At 40.5% G+C, this 5,630-nt stretch overlaps 1 long non-coding RNA gene across 2 annotated transcripts; it reads left to right on the forward strand.

Moving 5' to 3' along the window:
* The first annotated feature begins 2,661 nt into the window (after positions 1 to 2,661).
* Positions 2,662 to 5,082, forward strand: LOC122555699. Of its 2 annotated transcripts, XR_006313340.1 has the most exons (4): positions 2,662 to 2,794; positions 2,900 to 3,132; positions 4,298 to 4,421; positions 4,943 to 5,082. It is a non-coding gene; the product is annotated as an uncharacterized LOC122555699 (long non-coding RNA). The 2 variants fall into 2 exon arrangements; XR_006313339.1 differs by lacking the exon at positions 2,900 to 3,132 and having other exon boundaries at positions 2,669 to 2,794.
* Positions 5,083 to 5,630: the final 548 nt, after the last annotated feature.

The following is a 5,630-nucleotide window of genomic DNA, read 5'->3' on the forward strand; positions in this document are numbered from 1 at the left end:
CCATCCCCCTGCTGTATTAGTTTAAATCCACCTTAATAGCTTTAGCGAATTTCCCACCCAGGATATTGGTACCCCTCTGGTTTAGATGAAGACCATCCTGCTTGTAGAGGCCCCACCTACCCCAGAAAGAGCTCCAATTGTCCAAAAACCCAAAACCCTCCCTCCTGCACCATCCCTGTAGCCACGTGTTCAACTTCTTTCTCTCCCTATTCCTCACCTCACTAGCACGTGGCACAGGCAGCAAACCAGAGGAAACAATTCTGTTTGTCCTTGCTCTAAGCTTCCATCCTAGCTCCCTGAATTTCTGCCTTAAATCCCCATCTCTCTTCCAAACTGTCGTTGGTGCCTATGTGGACCACGACTTGGGGCTGCTCTCCCTCCCCCCGAAGGATCTCCAAAACACGATAAGTTCATCCTTCTCACAAGTCAAGCCCCTTGCATTTAAATAGATACAATCTAGCTTTCCAGACCTCCCATGTGCCTTATCCTGCCCATGCCTACTTCACCCGCTGGTCTGTTCTAGCAGCCCTTCTATATCTGATTGGACCATGCTACCAAACCTACATCTACTATGTGCCCTATCCTCCTGCCAAATTAGTTTAAAACCTCCCCAAAAGTATGAGCAAACCTTTGAGCAAGGATATTGGAGCTATTTTGGTTCAGGTACAACCCATCCTACTTGTACAGGGGCCCCACCTACCACAGACGCTGTCCCAATTATTCACAAATCGAAATCCCTCCCTCCTATACCACCTCTTTAGCTGTGTGTTGATCTATCTTCCTAATCCCATACTAATGCATGGAAGTAATCCTGAGACTACAACCTTGGAGGTAGTCCTTCTCTTTAACCTACTATCACCTCTCTAAATTCAATTAAAGGATCATTTTAGTCCATGAAAATGTCCCAATTTTAAACTCAAATGTTTCAAGTTGAAAACTGATAGGTGTTTTACACCAGTTTAAATCAATTTCATTTGGGTAGGAATTCAATCAAAACATTTAAGCTTTTTTCTTTGTATTTACAATACAGCACATTCTTAAAATATTAATTTTAGAATGAATACAAAGCCAGATACTCTATTTTGAGGGAAAGCTGATCAAAATATTTTACAAGTAATTAAATGAACATCAGATCTATATATATATATATATATATATGTATGTATATAATATATATATATATATATATAGATTTATGTCACTATTAGATAGCCTTAACCTTACAGCTTCCCAAGAAAGGCATCTAGGCTTCTTCAATGTCATCTTCCAAACCCATGAGCACTTCCAGCTAGAAGGACAAGTGCAGCAGGTATGTGGGAACACCACCACCATCCTGACTTGGGGCAATATATCACCGTTCATTCACTTGCTGGTTAAAGGTCCTGGAACCCCTTCCCTAACAGCACTGTGGGTGTACTTACATCAAGTGGACTGCAGTAATTCAAGAAGGCAGCTCATCACCTTCTTTACAAGGGCAACCAGGGAATGGACAATAAATGAAGGCCAGGCATTGAAGTCCACATCTGCTAAATAATGTGTAAAAATGTTACTGTGTTTTGATGATAGGCTTGAATTTAACATACTGTCATATGAAGAAAAGAATGTTGTACTCAAATTGCATCCTTTTTGACCTCATGATGTCCAAAGTGAAGTATTTTGAAGTGCAGTCATTGTTGTTGTGTATGAAAATATAACAGGCAAAAGTGAGGACTGCAGATGCTGGAAATCAGAGTCTAGATTAGAGTGGTGCTGGAGAAGCACGGCAAGTCAGGCAGCATCCGAGGAGCAGGAATATCAACGTTTCAGGCAAAAGATCTTCATCAGGAATGAAGGCAAGGATCCTCCGGGGTGGAGAGATAAATGGGAGGGAGGTTGGGCTGGGGAAAAGGTAGCAAAGAGTACAGTCGGTGGATGGGGGTGGGTTGGAAGGTGATAAGCCAGAGAGGAGGGTGGAGTGGCTAGGTGGGAAGGAAGATTGGCAGGTAGGACAGGTCATGAGGATGGTGCTGAAATAATTATATATATAATATATACACCATGGAAATATAGCAGTCAACCAGTGCACCTCAAAGCAGCAGAGATAATAATCCGATTTAATGCGTTTCATAGAGAGGAAAATCCTAAATAGGATAACAAAATAAATCCCTTGTTCTTCTTTGAATAGTGTCATGGGATCCTTTACATCCACTTAAGAAAGCAGCTGAGGTCCCAGTTTAACATTGTTGTCAAAGACAGAACCTCAGATAGCGCAGAATATCTTCCGTATTACACTAAAATGTGGACTTTAATTATGGGCTCCAGGACCCGATTTTTGCTACAAAGGTGAATAGATCAAGTTGGAAAATTTCCTGATTCAGCAGATCTGTCTAAGTTTATAACGCCCCATCAAAACCAATGTTTACTCCAGGAGAGTGAACCAGAACAGAATGCAGCTCAACAGTCTTGGAAACTGATCATAAGTGGCAAGGGCAGAGAACAAACGGGTGACAGGTGACAGGTCAGCTAGAAGGCCGAAGTGGGATATCTATGCCTTTATCTCAGTTGTTTTAGATTAAGTGTCTTGCTAGGTCATTTTAGAAGGTAGTTAAGAGTCAATCACCTTATTGTGGGTCTGAAGTCACATTTCTTTTTTTCTTAATTAGCCTATACTACAAATCAACCTGTTCAGAGAGATGTTATTAAACACCTCTGGAGCAAATGAGAATTGAACTTGGGCCTTTCACTCCAGGGGTAGGGACACCACCACTGTGCTACAAGAGGGCCCCTGACAGAAAGAAAGAATTGACTAAATCAGGTAAGGATGACAGACTCCTTCCTAAAAGACATGTGTGAAGCAATTACTTTTTAATGACAATCAACAGTGGTCACATTATTGTCATTAGGCTGGCTTTCATTACAGATTTTTTTTTAAATTGCATTCAAATTTCACCATCTGCTGTTTAAGATTCAAATCAAAACCTCTTTGCTGTTATCCTGGGTCTCTGGATTATTTGTCCAGTGTTATCACCACTATGCTACCGTCTTTGGTGTCTGGGCCCTCCCCCATCACTTTTAACGATCTCCAGTATCAGTCTGACTCCATGACAATCTGGCTGCTAGTCTCTGAATGGACCTTAAACACACAATTTTGAGGTAAGTTTCTGCCATTGTGGCAAGCCTGAAACCTTCTATTATATTGTGTAGGAAGATATGAACTAAGCAGGGGTGGTGAATTGACCATTTATGCACATTAAAAAAAATGAGCATTGAAATGTCATGAAACAGTCGGTGGAAAAAAAATACAAGAGAAATAGCTGTAATTGGAGTTCATCAGAAATTCTGAACATGTTTCTCTGCTGTGGATCACTGAACTGAGAGAGAGATAAGGATCTGCAGCTGTGCAATCAAATCACTCAGGCAGCCAATGAACGGAAGGGAGCAGTGATGGGAGAGTTCAATTATCCACTTAAAAGGTGGACAAACGTGTATAAGAGATGGGAAGCATTTACTGCAGGAAACAATGAATCGTTCCTAAATTAGAAACTGAACATTTGCACTAAAATAGACAATGTTTGAGGTTTAACCTTCAGTATTGGGTCACAGCTGTTAGCTAACCAAAACAAGTGATAAAGTATTACTTTCAGGTTAAATAATGGTTTGGAATACAGAATTTTAGAAAAATTAGCAGTAATTGTCAACCATTCTTCAGAATCATCAGTTTACAAATTTAAAAAAATATACTTCATGGCAGATTAATAGTAAAGGATGCTGGGTGAGATTATTTGCAGCAAAAGGAAATTCATTTGTAAAGATGTACATGTCATAAAGGACTGAAGTCTTTTAAATTCCAAGGAAAAAAAATGTGAAATGATGAAAAAAGCTACTGTGGTATGTGGATATCTAATTCAGGAATTTCTGCTGAAAAATGTTTGTAAAACCTGAAAAAGGAACATAGTTGCTTTTCAAACCATGGATAACATAGCAATAAGTTAGTGCTAAATTTTGTTTAGGCAAACCAAGATAAATAGGATAAATACAGAAAATAAGAAGAAAAATAATCAAGGAACATAAGAATAAATTGTTTTTAAAATATAGTTTCAGAATCAGAAACTGGTTTGAGAATGATTATTGCAGGGTGACTTGACAGAAGATGTTGGAACAGTTGAATTTTGGCAGCAAGCTAACTGCCAAGTTGAGCCAGTTTGGGTGAGGCAGCAGGGATTTAGATTCCGCAAAAAATGTTGGTGTTTCAAGTCTGACATGATCCTACATATTACTGCTGTTCACTGGGAATGTTTGGAACATTTGGTTTTAACAGCCCGTGCAAGATTTTCCCAAGTTGTGGGAAACTTTCCAGGGTCAACAAGGAAAGAGCAGAGCACAGACTCTCTGAAACGTCTGGAAGTCAAGGACCTGAACTGTACAACAGCCTCGTTGTCTAGGTATCAAACTAAAGCTTTCATATGTTGTTCTGAGTTTTCAATACTTTGTGGATGAGTTTCAGTGGGCCAGGTGTGCATGCATTTGCCATCAAGGTCACCACAGCTCTGGTACTTCTTGCCTCTAACTCCTCCCTCAAATTTCATAATCTGCTTTTGACAAAAAGCAGTTTCCCCAGGATTTTGTAATCTGTTTCCCACAAGTGATGCCCAGCTCACCAGGGTCGTGGTTATATAGGTTTCCACTTACAATCTTTCTGTTACTGATGAGATCAGCCAGCTACAGTCTGCTCTTGTATTTGAATGCAAACAGGTACAAGGTGACTTTGACACTATCCATGTGACTTTCAATGTGCCCTCTGTACAACTAGTTGTCTTATCAATTGAGCAGGATTGAACTCCTCAGTTAGTATAAGACCACTAGAAGGTTTTTATGCATGTCCTTATGTTATTATTTGTATGTTATAGATGTTACTTTAAATTGCCATGATGCTTCTATTCATCACCAATCAAATCTTTTACAGAGTGTTCATGTAGCTTACTCGAGGACACAAGGGAATCCTCGAAGGACGTGGGTGATGCGACCCAATGAGAAGCCCTACATATAATGCAGAGGAAAGATACAACTGGAGCCAAATAAACACTAGTACATTCATCGTGAAAACCATTGTATTTCTGAAGTGGTGTTTCAGTGCCTGACCCAGCTGAGATTGAATTCAGTATGGACAAGAAGGGTGTCGCGAATAGCAGTTGTCTGTTCTGTACTACACAGAGGTAGATAACTGCTTGATTTCCAAAGGCATGAAAGATCATGGAGATACGGAGGGGTATAGAGTTGAGGCTAAAATCAGATCAGCCACTATCTTATTGAATGACAAAGCAGGCTGGAAGTGGTGAGTAGGCTACTCTTGTTTCTCGTAGATACGTTTGGAGTTGTATGTGGAAGAAGGTGACAATGACTTTGCATCTTCTGAAGAGGGTGAAGACAGGCAGGATGAGGAGGAGCATCGTTTGTCTGGGTCATTTATATCTGCTCAGCCAGCTGCCTGAGCCCTCTGAACTCATTCTGGCACAGTTTAGGTTAACTTGTATTCATGAAGCCTAATGGACAGCCAGCCTTCCTACCCTTCCAAACAGAAATCATTCCATTTGTCAAAACTCCACCCTGCTCTCTCCCACTCACACTCACCCCTATTGTTTGCACATCATCCA

The sequence above is a fragment of the Chiloscyllium plagiosum genome, chromosome 1 (assembly GCF_004010195.1).
Source record: "Chiloscyllium plagiosum isolate BGI_BamShark_2017 chromosome 1, ASM401019v2, whole genome shotgun sequence".
Classification (NCBI taxonomy): Eukaryota; Metazoa; Chordata; class Chondrichthyes; order Orectolobiformes; family Hemiscylliidae; genus Chiloscyllium; species Chiloscyllium plagiosum.